Source organism: Anas acuta, chromosome 1, assembly GCF_963932015.1.
Source record: "Anas acuta chromosome 1, bAnaAcu1.1, whole genome shotgun sequence".
In the NCBI taxonomy this organism is placed as follows: Eukaryota; Metazoa; Chordata; class Aves; order Anseriformes; family Anatidae; genus Anas; species Anas acuta.
Window position 1 is genome coordinate 15242085 of NC_088979.1, and position 16829 is coordinate 15258913.

Below are 16829 nucleotides of genomic sequence, written 5' to 3' on the forward strand. Positions count from 1 at the left end.
ATCTGTGCAGTGGGAAAACTTGAGGCTGAATTGCATTGCCTACGTGTGGGCACATAGTGATGTCTGAGGAGCTCTGGAGATTGCATTGCTCTGCTCTGGCAGGTCCAGCTGCCCTGTGCAGATGGCTCATGTACCTCCACACACGTGATCTCTAGTGGCACCACCTACCTTCACACTGGCCTGGAAATGATGTGTGGAAGCTGTCTGAGGCTTCCTTGGCTGTACTGATTATATCTCTGCATTCCGTAATGGTACACAGGGCTCTGCTGGGCAAACATTGTATACAGATACCCAATCCTGGTGTCTGCAGTTTGCATCAAGTCTCCGCATTACTGTTTCTCAATTTCATGTTGAATGAGTTCAGGTTAAGGAAAAGAAGTACCTTCCTGGATGCAAACCACACACACAGAACTCAGCTGGGCTTTCTCTTCCTGGTGGTGCCTCCTTGGGGACCAAAACTCAGCAGTTCAGGCCAGGCTTTCTGTGATACCCCCTGCCTTCAGTAAGTCTTACAGGTGTGAGTGGCAGGTTCATTACCTTACAGTGATAGGGCCCTGTAGGGTTTCTCTTAATGATGCATAAGGGGGAGCAGGAGCCACAGCATACATATTTGTAGAGGCTCGGACTCTGCAAGGCAACGGGGGGTAAGAACAGCCAAATGGATCTTTCTGTGCTAAGTCAGCAACAGTTATGCAGTAACACAGTGATTTTATTTATTTTTTGTTTGTTTTGAATGATAAGACCAAGGAAAGGACGAGTTAGCTGATAGCTCAGAGATATCACATAACTAAGACAATGGTTTCCAACTTTCCTGAATGTTAAATGGAGGGAAAACAGCTGAACTTGCCTCTGCTATGCCTTGCTCTGACATGCTGAAATGGCATATCTGTCTTGCTTAGGAGTGAAGCTCATTAAAGTTGTTCTTGCAAAAGGCTTTACCCAGTGTAATTTAAACAAGTGGGGCAGTAAGTAAGGCTAAAGCTTGCTCTCTTTTTAGGTTCAATTTTTAACAGAATTCAGTTTCTGTTTCTTTTAAGTATGTGACATCCCAACAGCTGCCATTAAGGCTTCAGCTCTGTCTCCTGCACCCTACCTTTACTTTCTGTTTAGGCTTTTGACCCAGCTCAAGATTCAACTCTTACTTTTTTTGTCAAATGCTATATTTTCTTCTTGCTTTCTCTTGCTCTGGTGCCTCTGGACAGTAGTATAATTCTGACACCAATAGTTGTTATAAATAATATAGTTCCTGCTCTGGGGAAAGAAAACTGGACTAAGGGAGGCATTAAGCACCGAAAATAACAGGAATGCAGCAGATCTGTCACGCAAGACTGCCATCCCTAGGTGAGTTACAATGGAAATTCACTTGGCTTCAGTTTGCCTTTGGCTTCTGTGTTTCAGCTTGGAAAATGTAATGGATTTTAGATTATTCTTCAGATTTTAGGACATACCAGAGTGGAGTATATACCAGACTTTGTGATATATGTCCATGATAAAATCATGTCTTTACTATAAATCTTTGCAAAAGAACTCTTGCTTCATGCTGGGGGCCGTTTTTGTTTTATAAAAGGTGCATGGACACAGAAAAGGAAATATTCCTTAAAATCTGAACTACAACATGCCTTCTTAATTTTTAGGTTTAATTCTCAGTGTCAGGGAGTGTTTTTTGAGCTCAGTTTGTGCTTGTCCTGTCATACAACAAAAAGGAAAGCTCATTTGTTCCTCCTTATGGTACCTAAAAGAAAAGTTTGTTAACATTTCAACTCCCACTTTACTCTGAGCCTTTAGTTTTCAGAGTTTCTCCCATTTATACATTTGACCTGTGGTTCGAGCAGTCAATAGCAGGGTGCATCTCCTTTTCTGCTGCAGTTCATTATGTTAACCACTTCTGTGTATTTGTTCTATGTACTTGTTCCCAGAGAGACTGTATTGGGTGTATCTATTTTTAGAAGTAAACAGAGTGACAAATATTTCCATCTGGATGATAATAAAAAGTTGCTTTGGTTGAACCCAAAGTTTGACTCACAAGGTTTTTGCTGTGTTTTTAACTTCTAAAATGGCAAATGACAATTTTCGATAACACTAAAGAGGATTTTCAATATCTGCTGTGTCAATGACTTTTCTCTGGGAAAGTCTTATGCCCATGGCTGGTCTTTAGTGCCTTTGAAACTTCTTCTTACATTGCCCTATAGAGTACCTGCAGTGTGGATACAATTCTGGTTATCCCAGAGTTGCTTTCCTTAGAATACCTTAAATGCAGATGTTTGAATGGTATGAATGGAATGGTTTGAATGGTTTGAATGGCTCCAATAAGCACTCTCCAGTAGCCCATTTCTACAGCCATGAAGTCAGGGATGTATCCCAAATAAAAACCCCTATAAGACCAAGCACTGACTTTTGAATAACAAACCCAGTAAGGTTATTACTCTGAGGAAGCAATGGAAGTTGGCACTAGAGTTTGTCAGAGTAAGGTTAAGTGAGCTAAAGACTGCAGGCCTATTTAATTAAGTAGACAGGCTATCAATCACAAAGAATAACAGTCCCAAATAAGAGGTTTATAAAGCTTGCCAGCTCTTTCCATGGATGGTGGTGTTTTGTCCTATTTCATTATGCAGAACCGGAGGTTTTCACTGAAGAGTCAATTCTCAGTAGGACAGTGGTGACAAGCTCCTGGCAATTCAGGGGAAAATAAATGGCCAGATGATCACAATACGTTTGATGCTTAAAATGAAGTGTACACAGTACCACCAGTTCCAAGTGTGCATGAATGTGCATGAATGACTACAGTGTTGTAAGTTTTCAGAAGATAATAAGTACCCTTACTTCTTTCCTTGGTTTTCTGATTTCTGTAACTCGTGCATTAACATTTTTAGGCTTCAAGGGTCAAGCTGGCTTTATGTCTTTTTTTACAAAAAAAAAAAAAAGAGCTTCTGTTATAATTTCTTAAGCCCTCCAGCTCAGTTCTAATAAAAACACCAAACTACAGGACCTCCAAGATAAATCTATGAGAGCTAGCAGCACAGTGAGGAGCTTATAAAATTTCAGGGAGAATTTTTTAATAATAAATAATACATTACACAATAATAAATGATACAATAATAAATTATGCAATAATTTACACAATTTTAAATTTGAATTTATACAATAATAAATGCAAGGTGTTAGTTGCCATTTTTAATGGAGATGTTCTAGGTCTGATGCTAAATTCTGAAATAATCATTCCATTTGTTACGTCTTCTACAGTCCCCAAATGCTTTTCCCATGCATTATATAATGAGTTCAACAGCCCTTTAGGCGGTCACCCCCTCCATGGTGGTAGGTGTTTGGTGGCCTAAGGAGGTGACTGGGGCTTCCCTGCCTGCCAGTGTACCCCTCTGCTCCTTCATGTGTGTGGGGATGAGCTTCAAATCACATAACCTAATAGTAGTGACCATGTGAAAAATCAGATTTTGATGATTCTTTGCTGTTATCACAGGACAGAAAAATTGCCTTGGGACCTTTCTCTGCACTAAAGAATTATAAACATCCACAGTCAATCTCTAATAGATGTTTTTTATTGTTATTATTTTAAATCTAAAGAAGATAATATTATATCATTCTTAGTTAGTCTGCTCTGCTGTTTATCCAACCTTAAATTGGTATTAAAGAAACTTTCTAACTCTAAACTGCTTTGTTAAAGGTCAATCTTGCTTCACCTGGTCCTACTTCTAGCAGTCCTGGAGAAGTATTACTTTTTCTTTTGGAATACACAACATTTGTAATGTTGCCAGCTTAGTCAAAGCAGATCTTGAACTTTCCGTATAGGTTTCTGAACCTCTTCTTTTTATTTTCCCCTGTATACCTGCTCTACATTTTGTCTTTATGTCCCTTAAAGTGAAGTGAGTAGAATAGGATACAAAATTAGAATCATAGAATATCCTGAGTTGGAAAGGACCCACAAGGATCATTGAGTCTAGCTCCTGGGTCCCCAAAGGACCACCCAAAAAATCAGACCATGTATCTGAGAGCATTGTCTAAATGCTTTTTGAATGCCGTCAGGCTTGATGCCATGACCACTTTCCTGGGGAACATGTTCCAGTGCCCAACCACCCTCTTGAAGAATCTTTTCCTGATATCCAGCCTGAACCATCCTTGTTGCAGCTTCCAGACATTTCTTCAGGTCTTATCGCTGATCACCAGAGAGGAGTTCGGTGCTTGCCCGTCTGCTTCCCTCATGAGGAATAGTTTTAATACAAAGCTGCTCAAAATGACAACCTATGTGTCATTGTTTTACCTAAACATTTTACTGTAAGCTTTTAAAATTAATTGTCTTACAAGCTAGGCAATCCTCTGGTATTGGTGACGTGGTAGCTGCATGGGGAAAGTAGCCCTTCCAGTGCTATTTCAGGACAGAGATGTCCATTTTTTATTCTACCTCATAGCATATTTAAAAATAAATAAAAATAAATTTAAAAATAAATAAATAAAGCTCTTATTGTGAAAACTGTGGAATTTTAAAGCATAAAAAGTACAGTTTTGTAGAGACATTAAGGGCAGTAAGGGCAACTCCTGTTTAAGCTAAATTGACTTTCTCCTCTGTCATACATCACACTTGATCCTGAGAAAAGCTGACCTTTTGTACTCTCCTGTTCCTGGCAAAATTAATGGAAAATAGCCTGTCGCATTATGAGTGATTGCAAGCTTCTATTGTATTGCTCCAAATTAACTTACTGCCACTGAAGACACCGTTGATCCCTGCTAGCCCGGAAGAGTCACATAGCTATGGCCTCTTGATCTGTTTTATATGTTTGACTAAGCCTCCTGTTTCTGCTCTCAGTGAATATCTAAATGCTTATCTGCTATGACATGTATTGAAATAAACTTTGATCTACCTGAAGCATGGCATATTTTTATAGAACGACCATTCTGACACTAAAGAAAAGACCATTTGCTTCTGCCCTGAAGTTACTAATACCTGAGGCTAGAAAGGTGTATTGTTTAGAGCACTAATTGAAGATGAGTATCTCCTATAGCAGAATACTTACAGGTGATCAAGTAATTAATTTGACTGGTATTGGGGAAATGTTCTAAGTTTTTGCATAGTTCTAAATTTAAGGCACAGTTCTAGAGACCCCTCCACCCCCCCCCCCCCCTTTTTTTTTTTTTTTTAGAATGTAATTGGGAGATAATGAATCAGAGAAGTGGGTAGCAACAGGAAGAGAAATTTTTATAAATCTTATCTTTACATAGTTCATCTCCTGTCTTTTTAAACTCCTGTTTGTTTTGGGTGTCTGGTGTCTCAGGATACGTGAGTTTTGGACCTGAATCCTGGGGGAAAACGGAGGTTGCATTTTTTTATCTACTGATCCAATCCCATGGCCACTCTATGTTTTCTGAGCTGAATCACAAGCAGGATGAAGTACCACCACTGCTAAAATTTCACAAGAACCAAATTTTCATGTTGTTCCAGCTCCTGGGAGAGGCAATTTTTAATGTTTAAGACCTTGAAGGTTACTGACACTCAAAAAATTTTAATATGAAAGTTGTATCTACTGTGATAGGCCCAGTATATAGGATTAAATCTCATGGGAAGCAGTAAAGGGAACAGGGGGTTAAAAATCTGCTCTAGTTTATACTTATTCACACTCCAAACACCATCCCTTCTACCTGGTTCTTTCAGTGTCTTTCCTATGACATGGGTTATTCACAAGAAGACAGCAGTAGAACACAATATGATTTTAACTTCCAATTTATTCAGTCAGCCACTAAGTTTTTTGACCTTTATTTTTAAAAACCTCCAACACTCTTGCTAATTAGGACTCTCTTCTCCTTCCAGCTGTTAATGGGCACAGAAGTCCAACTTGATATGTGTCTACTCAGAGCACTGCCTGATTCTATCTTCATATAGCAGTTATTACCCTCGGGGACAAATTATGTCTTGCATTGTGCACTCTCATCCCTTCACCGAAGACTTGACAGTCCATCCACCTAGGAAAAAACATATACTGCACTTAGTTTCACAGGTAACATATTGATTACTATTGATTACTATTTTTAATATCTATTTATTTTGCATACATGAATATATATACATTTACAATTCTTGTAAATCTTGTGAATTGGGTTTATAGTTTATTTTGGACTCTGATGATGCTGTTTTCTTTTAAACACTTTCCTTTATAACTGTGCATCAGCCTACAAGTCACCCTGAGAGAAAACACTAAATACATTACATTGAACGTACTTGCATGTACACAAGCTTCTCTGTTGTGACACATTAATCTCAGAATAGCTGGGTTCATTAAATGTTAAGCCTTGATAATCTTTTCAGTATGATCATAGGCTGCTGGACCTCTGCTACAAAATTATACACCACCTCTTACAGAGGCTCAGAATAAGTTTGGTAGCCCATGTGGACTAAGATGAAGAGATGACATCCAATGTGCTTGTTGGATTACCCTCAGCCCTCAACTCTTGCATGTACTGTGGTTAGCTGCCACTTCAGAAAAGAAGGAGGATGTATATTGGGGCAGGGGGTAGGGAGGAGAAAGTCAAGGATCAATTATAGGTGGGGAACAGGGCTTGGAACATTTGCAGTCTGAAGAAAGGTGGACAGGAGGCACTGGAGAGCTTCCCTAGAGTAAGAGGGGTGGAGAAGAAAAGGCAGGGCTGGCTTGTGTGGTGGTTTTATGCTGCTTCAGAGCTGAACTCCACCGCAAATGTTCTCTCACTCACCCTCCTCAAAGTAAAAAGGGGAGAAAATATGATGGAAGGACTCAAGGGTTGAGATAAAGACAGAATGATCGCTCAGCAATTATTGTCACAGGTAAAACAGACTTAATGTAGGGAGATCATTATAATTTATTGCCTATCACTAGTGGACTTGAGCAGTGAGAAGTAAAACCAAAAAAAGACACCTTCCTCTTTACCCACCCTCCTCCACCTCCTCACCCAAACAGCAGAGGGGAATGGGAAATGGAGGCTGCAGTCAGTCTATAGCACTTGGTCTCTGCCCCTGCTCCACATGGGGTCCCTCCCACAGGATGTCGTCCTTCCCGAACTGAGCCTGTGGGGGCTGCCCATAGGCTGCAGCTCTTCAAGAACTGCTCCCACACGGCTCCGTCCCACGGGGTCCATCCCCCAGGAGCAAACTGCTCCAGCACGGGTCCCCCACGGGTGGGCGGCAGCTCCCCCCAGACCCCCTGCTCCTGCGTGGGCTCCACGGGCTGCAGCTCCGGCCCGGGGCTTGCTCCTGCGGGGGCTCTCCATGGGCCGCAGCCTCCTCCAGGCCACATCCACCTGCTCCACCGGGGGCTCCTCCACCCATGGGGGGACTGCAGCGTGGAGATCTGCCGCATGTGGGACCCATGGACTGTAGGGGGACAGCCTGCTCCACCAGGGGCCTCTCCACGGGCTGCATGGAACTTGTGCAAAAGGTTTGCATTATCTCACAAGCACATAAAATTGATTCTGCAAGTTCAGCCGTCTGAATCCTTTCATGAAAAGGTTAAAGCAGTGTAGCTCTGTGGTGCCTGCTAGTATAATCTGCCAGTGCAAAGATGGCGTGGGATGTAAGCAGGTCTTCTGCTACCTATATGGATGGATCAGTGACAAACTGAGATGATTCCAGAAGAAAGTATTCATGGTCTTCAAACAAAGATAAAGGCAGCAGCTGCTATATACTATGTGCTTGCAGGAAATAAATGGGTTGGAATTGGCAAACAAGGGGAGACTGTGGTCTATGCTGGTCAGAGCATCTCAGCTCAGTGGCTGGAAGAGCTATCTTAAGATGGCATGCTCTGGTCCCTAGGCTTTATGATCATTGTTACTTTACAGGAAAAGTTACCTGCATCCTGACAGGGAGGGAAGAACAGGCAGAGAAGCAGCAACAGCATTTAAATCCAAAGTAAATATTAGCATAAGCTGTCAGATAGTGAAATACTGCTCTGCTGTTGCTACTGACTGTAATCGCAGTTGCCATGAATTTGTATTCTAACTCATAAGTTAACATGTTAGTTATATTTCTGCCAGCCAAAGTGAATATTACTTGTAACTAGCATAAACTACAGCTTTGTTTGTTCTTTATGTATTATAGAAGTTTCAGTGATTTAAACCAATTTGTGTTTGAGCTTTCTCCCCCATAACTTCAATAGGCAACCTTAATCCTTCAAAAATGAATGTAAAATAAAGTTAATATTTGCTTATGACAAAAGCTCTGCTAAGGATTTTTGATTATGAAGGCATTTTCTTAGTAGGAAAGAATTAAAATAAGTTTCTTCAAGGAAAAAACATAAATTCCTTCACAGAAGCTGCCACTGAAAGAGAGATATTTATAGGATAGCAAAAACAGTTTGTCTAGTAATCAGTCTTAATTTTAATGCAGATAAAGCAGTCCAGAAGAAACTGCATGGATCTTCATCCTAATTCAAAGTTTAAAGGAAAAGTCCAGGTAATTTTTTTATTCTATTTTGCAGTTTCTGATAGTTCCAGATGGGCAGTGAGGCTATAATTTTGTGGCTCATCACAAAACCCTTTGAGTGGAATCCATGAAATGTCTCCAGTCCAGTCAGGGATCACAGGAATTTCAGTACATTCTGCTCTCACTGAAACCCTGGGGAGTCCTTCTGTTTATTATAACCCAGATCAGCCATGACGAAAAGTTCTTTGTTCCATTTATCGATAGTCCTAGGTTTTTGTGCGATGTGGTAAAGTCCAGTGGAAAGTGTTTGCACCGTATGCATATAACAGTTGTGTTCATCAGAAGTTCAGCCCAAAGATCAGGTATTGCTGTTTTTAGTCAGGTCTCAGTTCCCACTGAACTTATACCTTAAAATTTATAGTGCTGCTTCATGACTGCTTTTAAAATGTCCTGTATTTTTCTTGTGATATACGAGTGGAAATAGGTTTCTAATTTCATTACGTAAGTATGTTTTAATTTGTGGTTGAAATTAGACACAGTGAAAAATTATGCTTTTTTAACATTTCTGACCAACTTCTATGAATACATAAAACTTAGAAATTCTATGGAATTATGCATATTAGGCATGGACTCCACCTTGTCCAGCTTCTGTAAAAACAAGTTAAATATCTAATCTCATCTCATTATTTGGCCTGACAGCTAATGGAGACAGGGTCACCCTCATGTTAGAACAAATACCTATGCCTATTTAGACAGCTTTCATAGTATAGACTAAAATACTATATGAAGGTTCATATTTCTCTCTACTGATATAGGCTGGATGACAACTGCCATTTAGGTTTAACTTTCAACTAAGAGGAATTAATTTTGATGAATATGATCATGGATGTTTGCAGTTCTCTGAATTGCTCATTCTATTTGTTTGTTTGTTTGTTTGTTTGCTTATTTAACTCACGTAGGAAACAAGGTGATTGAATATTACTTCCTGATTAGTCAAATATAATTTCTTTCTCTGAAGTTGTAACTTTCTGTTGATGGCATGTACTTACAGAGGTTTTGAGGCAAAATGGAGGAGAGTGACAAATTATTGCCCAAGTTTATGTTTTGTTTTCTCAGTTTGGTCATCCTTATTACAATTTGTAATGAAAAAAAAATAACAGCAACAACAAAACCACAGAACTTTTGTCCTTCTTATAGGCTGTATAGCAAAATAATGCAAAATCAAAATCTATCAAAATGAAATTAAAATTCTAACACACTAGCACTAACTGTAATTGAACTAGGTAAATTTGAATAATGCAGTCCTCCAGACTGAGATAACTGAAGTTAAATCAATGAATTGATGAATTCACAATAGCACAATATTCAGTCAAAAATTATTCAGCAGTACTGGGCAACAGTTAAGATTCACTTATTGTAAATCTATTTCATATAAGCGATTCTTAGAAATGACTAATTGCAGAAATAAAAGTAAAATTGAAAAAATGTAATCTGCTTCTCTTACTCTCTCCTGTGTAGGACTGTTGTGGTTTATCCCTGGCAGGCAGCTCAGCCCCACACAGCCACTCACTTGCTTTCCCCTGGTGGGATGGGGGATAGAATCAGAAAGGGAAAAGTGAAAGAAGTCATGGGTTGAGATGCAGACAGTTCACTAGGTAAAGCAAAAGCCATGTGAGCAAAGCAAACCAAGGAATTCATTCACTGCTTCCCATCAGCAGGTAGGTGTTCAGCCACCTCCAGGAAAGCAGGGCACATCATGTGTAGTGGTTACTTGGGAAGAAAAATGACACCTCCTCCAACCCTCCAAATGTCCACCCCTTCCTTCTTCTTTGCCTCTGCTGTTATAGCTGAGCATGACACCACATGGTGTGAGACATGCCTTTGGCCAGTTTGGGTCAGGTCCTGGCTGTGTCCCATCCCAGGTCCTTGTGAACCCTCAGGTACCTCGCTGGCAGGGCAGCACCAGGAGCTGAACGACTGTTCAGAGTCCTTGGCTCTGTGTGAGTGCTGCTCTGCAACAACCAAAACATTCCTGTGTCATCAATATTATTTTCATTAAAAATACAAAATGCAGCATTGTGAGAACCCATACAAAGGAAAATAATTCTGTCCGAGCCAAAACCATGATAAGGAGAAGGATTCTCAAGGTTGCACACTTAGCTCATGCTCCTGGTAAAGTCTTTGCTTCAATACAAAACAATGTTTAACTTTATTTTAAGGATTAATTTTTCCACAGTTACTTTATTAAATTATTGACACATGGAGTTGTGAAGTTGCATTTGCCAAAAATAAGAATGTGTTCTTGCATATGCATCAAAAGTGCAAATGTAAGATTTGCATCTCTACAGATACTTAGAATAATGGGTTATAGTACTTGTACAGTCTTTGTCAAAGGTAGTTAGACTGAATTATTGTTTGAAACTTGCAGATACAAGTGATAGTTTATTTATCTTCTAATGTCAATGAAATAATTATCCGTGTTTCCATTCAACATATTTTAGTCCCTGAATAAACCTACTGCAGTTGGGTCAGGGATGAATTACTTTTATTGCATTTTATAAAAAAATCATTCTGATTTACGGTTACATTGTGCTTGTTATGAAAGGATTTCAAAGCATATGATTGTTAATTATGTTTCATGACTTGTCCCTGTGGAATACATGCCTAATGTTATCATTTAAAATGTTATTATATTCATTTAAATCTTGGCGTCTACTTTCACCATTCCTGTCCCATGGAAAATCCTGAGTTTTATTTGGTATAAAGCTTTTTTTTTTCCTCAGTTGTACCTCAGTGAAGTGACTAATTGACAACCAGTAAACACTGATAAACTTTTTTAGGTGTAGTTGCGCTTGGTACAGAATCCCAAACTCTGTGTTAGGAGTCAGTAAATACATACTGAATATGGAACAACCTAAATTAATTCCAGGAAATACTGAGGGAAAGATTGAGTCTTGAAATCTTGTTTCTTAATCCCCTTGTTTAAAGGTGCTGAATGTATTCCATCCACAGGGGATTGATAGTTCTAAACTTGTCCTTGAAAGTAGGACTGCACCTTCATTTGAAATATACTTTTAATTGGAAGCACTTAATGCTGCTCTTCTTTTCAATGTTAGTTCTCTTACAAGAGTAAGTACAATTTTGTTGCAGCTAAATTTCACCCACAGCCAGTTAAAGTTTTGCTAGTCTTTTCTCGATCTACCTCATTAAGACTAAATAAGTAGAACAAGTCAAATCTTTCACTTTTAGGAAATCATAGGAAAACATTTTAATTGGGAAGAGAGCACAAAACTGCAACAAATTACCCAGAGATTCTGTATATTTTCCATCCTTGAAAGTTTTCAGGAGAAGGCTAGAAATGACTTGCTTTCATGTTGGCAACAGAACCACATTGAGAGATATATTGGAATAGGTGGTCTCATGATGTTGATACCTGATGGTGGTTGTATGAAACCTTCCCATTGTAGGTAGCTATTATGGGTAATCTGGCAGAAAATTGCAACACATTGTCAGTGATGATGATTCCACTGTTTCAACCAGCAACCACCTGTGAAGAGCCAGGTTGACTTTGGTGATTAATATTGCCCTTATTCATTTGGGTTTACCTTGGATTCAGTATCTTCTTACCATTTTTTTTTTTCTGCTGAGAATTTTATGTTGGGCTTTACCTTTTTATTTATCTACAGCTGGAGAGGACAAGTCAGGAAATGAGAGACTCATGAGAGAGACTCAATGGCATAGCTGTAAATTCAAACCAGAAAACTCAGCTCGCAGTCCTTGTAATGCTGCCTGCACTCTGCAAATCAGCGTTTCCAAAAAAACCTGTTCTGGACTCCATATTAAAAAAAAAAAAAAAAAAGTAGAAAAAAAAAAGTAGAACACAGTTATGGGAATTAAAACTCTGTTTCTTGGCACTGTGTGAAGCTCCAAGTCTTCTATGCAGTGATCAATATTCAAGAGTCACTACTACTCACAGCCATCGCTCACAAATGAGAGAGTGATTATTTCTTCTCCTAGATATTCAGAAGAGAGCAGAATTGTATATAATGCTACCACTTTGACTGCATCTGGACAACAAATATCAGTATGGGATCCTTTTGTCTGTATTTTTGCTGGTCACTGCCCGCAGAAAGTTTCATATTGCTTGCAGGTTTTTTTAGGGTCCGATGGCAATCAATCACTTGACTGGCATTTACAACCTATAGTCTTGGCTATAAAGAGCAAAAGGATGAAGCCAGCATTTAGTATATATATGCTCTGTCATTTCAGACATGGGTTCATTTGTAGATGAGGTAACTAGGCTGTCATGATAATTCTTTGTTTCTACTACTTGCAGTTCAAGACAGTTTGAGACAAATGTTGAGTATATGTGCATACATGTATATACACACATAATGCAGTCATGTCCTTAATATGATCAAAACCACTGGGCAAGAAACCTTAGGTTCCATTTTTCTCTTATACAAACTGGTTCATTTAATTTTCTGTATGAATAACCATAGATTGCAATTAATCCCAGAGAACTGCAGGCAACTTATTTTAAACTATCACCCTTCCATCATTAATTGAGGGGAAAATGGGCATCTTAAAACATTGCTTCATCCCTTAAGTGTCTAACATGGATGCATAGGTACAGGATACAAAATGTAACCAAATCCTTGCTGGTCAGGCTGAGTTGTCATTAATGTCATAATTTTATTTAGTAACTCTTCCAGAAAGTCAATATTACAGGTTCCAAAAAATTGTACATTTACAGATATGGTGTGATGTTTTCTGCTTTCTTCTTTAAGGTGTCGTACAGGACCTTTGTGGATTCTCTGTCTCTTTTCATAAGACTTACACAAGCTTCTCTTTCTCCAGGGGTCTACTTTGAATAGTTTTTCTATTAAATTTTATAGCATAATGATTTCATACCTGTGTTTTAACTCGACCTTCCCTTTTTTGAGAACCGTTGTTTGAATCTGGATTTCAAATAAGAAGTAGAGGTTGTTTTTTGTTGTTTCTAATCTATATATATTAACAAATAAACTAAATATTGATGAGTTTGAAATCAACGAGAGCATTAAGGGGCAACACATTTTGCTATCCAGCATAATAAATGAAATATTTTTTTCTTTGGTGTATGTACAGCTGTCAGTGAAATTTATTATACCTGTGTATCTAAGGGAATAACATGAAAAATCATGCATTGTTACATATGTTGAGCACCATATTCATATTTCTGTGTTGATTAACCTAATTTGGATGTCCTAACTTAATTAATACATCACTTTATTTAATTTTGTGAATATCGTTCTAAAAAAAGAGATGAAAAAAATATACAAAAAGAGAAAATGGTGCTCCTCTCCAGTAAAATCATCAATAAACTTGATAAAGCTCACCATTGTGAATCAGGATTGAATGATGTGTCATAAGTGGAAAATGTAGTTCCAGGACCTCATATTCACCATAACTCAGAAGAACTCAAATAGGTTCAGCTAGTCAGGAAGTATTATCCTGCTTCATGTGTGCAATAATGTTCAATATTTCACAATAGTTTGTGTGTGGAGTTTATCATTAATTTGGGATTTATTTTCTTTATTAATTTCTAGATATCCTTACTTACAAGGAATTTACTTAGAGGAAAAGATACAATAATCTTAAATTAAGTATAATAATGGGAAACACAATTCATGGGAAAATGTACTTAGCAAGATAAACATTATTGGAATCATACTACAAAAAAAGAATTCAGCAAAACTAAAACAAAATTAGAAGAAAACTAAATTCTAACTATTCTGTCCAAAATTTCCTGATTTATCCAAGCAGTCACTATGACTTGTTGTCATGGTTTTGGCTGGGACAGAGTTAATTTTCTTCATAGAAAAAACACAAAATGCTGTTTTGGATTTGTAAAGGCCAGCTCCATGTACTGCCCTGCCAATGAGATACATGGGGCTCCACAAGGTTTTGGGAGAGGACACAGCAAAGAGCTGACCCAGACAGGCCAAAGGGATGTCCCATACCACATGGCATCATGCTCAGCTATAACAGCTCGGGTAAAGAATGAGGAAAGGGTGGACATTCAGAGTGATGGCATTTGTTTTCTCAAGGAACTGTTACACCTGATGAGCCCTTCTTTCCTGCTCTTCTATGGTTTATCCTCCACAGGCAACTCAGTCCCACTCAGCTGCTCTCACGCTCTCCCCAGGTGGGATGTGATAGAGAGTCAGAAAGGTAAAAATGTGAGAACTCAGGGGTTGAGATGCAGACAGTTCACTAGGTAAAGCAAAAGCCATGCTCGAGCAAAACAAACCAAGGAATTAATTTGCTACTTCCCATCAGCAGACAAGTGTTCAGCCACTCTCAGAAGACAGGGCTCATAATGCTGGCAGGGCAGCACAAGAAGCAGAAAAGTCTTTGGTTCTATGTAAACGCTGCTCGCTCTGCAACAACTAAAACTAACAGTGTTTTATTACCACTATTTTAATCAAAAATCTGAAACACAACATCGCGTGAGGCTCTACAAAGAAAATTAACTCTGTTCCAGCCAAGGCCACGACACTTAGGAAAAAGTGGATCAGTCTTCTCATGTTTAGAACTTCACTCGTTTCTTGAGAAATTGGACACATGGAGAAAAGGCTGCATATTTGTCAGGAGCAGCATTTATGCTAGAGATGACTATTTTACTCCTGTGGAAATTCCTTCAGTGGTGCAGAATTATATATTCTTACGAAAAGTTCGGTACCCACATATTCCTCAGTGAATTGGTGCCTTTTAACAGCTGTGTTCTCAGTGTGTTCCAGAGGGCTTTGAAAATCTTTAATTTGCTTTGTGTCTCTAGACAATACAGCTGTTATCATCCCTAAGTATACTTCGGCCTATGACATCAGGAGCAAAGCTGGACCTTCTCAATATTGCTGTTTTCTTTTGCTCTCTGACAGGGTGTTGTTATATACAGGAACAACCTGAGGCACTCTCTCTAGACTGCTAAATAAAAGTCTCAGAAAGTGAATTTGAGCCCTACAGCCTTGCTCATCCATGTTACTTTATTGTAAATTCTGCTGGTTCTGGTTTGGACTGCTCTGGTTAGCTTATTCCAAGGTGTAGCTTGGCAGGTTCACTAGGCAGTTCATTTCAGAGACAGTTCTTATAAGATGATATGAATAGGTCTCTACCAGATCCTCCTGTCTTCTAAGAGTGTCTCAAAAGACTGCACTCTCAAATCCCATGAGGAACACCTTTAACCAGTGAATGCTGTATGTACCAGTGAATGCTTAAATGTACCATTTAAGCAAAATCATTCTATTATAGACCTCATGTCATTTCAGGTAATTTGAACTATGGAAGGAAAAAAATCACCGACTTAAACAGAAAATAAAAATTCTTTTGTATAGAGCCACAGGAGATCCAGAGGAGACTCAAAACCAAGCATGGTATAACGTGGACGTGACAATTTTGTGCCACCAGGGGAAAAGTCTAAAGATAGACACTGTCATTAAAGCTCAGGAGCAGGGTGTTCTGGTCAGCAGGGCGGGTATTGCAGGAGGTCACCTTGACTGTACAAGGAATTCCAGTTGGAGTTCAAATGTAAAAATCTCAGCTTGGACTGGAGGTCAAAGTGAGGACAGGAAACCAAGGGAGAAGAGCCTGCAGTCATTCTTGAGGTGATGAAAGCCAGACATGTATTGGATTGCTTTAGCAATATAAAAGATTGTGTGAAATAACTGTTAGATATCCTTTTGCCCTTTATTTTATATGTGTGAGCCCTCAGCTGGAATACTGTGTCCAGGTTAGGGACCTCAGTACATGTTCAAGGAACTGGACCACAAAATGTGTGACAAGAGACTGAGGGAGCTGACAGTGTTCAGCCCAGAGAAAAGACTAGGGAGGGGATCTAATTATTGTCTTTGTCCACCTGAAGAGAACTATAGACAAGAAGGACCACTTCTTGGTGGTGCAAGCTGAAAAGAAAGAACCAATGGTTTTAAGCCATAATAAAGGAAATTCCCAATGGGCATAAGGAAAAAAATATTTAGACTGAACATGACAATATGTCTACAGAGACTGTGAGATCTCCACTCCTGGAGATATTCACAACAGAACTGGAGAAGACTCCTAGCAGCCTAATCTGACTTTGAAATTGGCCCCTGCCCTGAACAGAAGTTTGGACCAGATGGTTTCCACAGATCCCTCCAAACTTAATATTTTCTCTTTCTAGCTCCATATCAAGGTATTATTTCCTATCCATCTTTTACCTAGTCATATAAATGTATGGTTAATGACTTCCAACTTGTGTTTGGGTGGTGTGAAAGAAGACATCATCAGTTTCAAAAGGAGCAAGGACACAAACCAGACTGGGAGAGAAGAAAAGCAGTTCCTTGGTGCAAGAAAGCTCAGACTTCTCCAAAGAGTGGAAACCTTATGTATATGTGGTTCATATAATTTGAATTGC

The 16829-nt window shown here is 39.0% G+C and overlaps 1 long non-coding RNA gene across 2 annotated transcripts; it reads left to right on the forward strand.

Annotated features, from left to right (window-relative positions):
* Window positions 1-556: 556 nt before the first annotated feature.
* Window positions 557-13739, forward strand: LOC137850071 (uncharacterized). Of its 2 annotated transcripts, none has more exons than XR_011092236.1 (4): window positions 557-644; window positions 5813-5999; window positions 8360-8425; window positions 12082-13739. It is a non-coding gene; the product is annotated as an uncharacterized lncRNA (long non-coding RNA). The 2 variants fall into 2 exon arrangements; XR_011092237.1 differs by lacking the exon at window positions 557-644 and adding an exon at window positions 889-1341.
* The last annotated feature ends 3090 nt before the right edge of the window (window positions 13740-16829 follow it).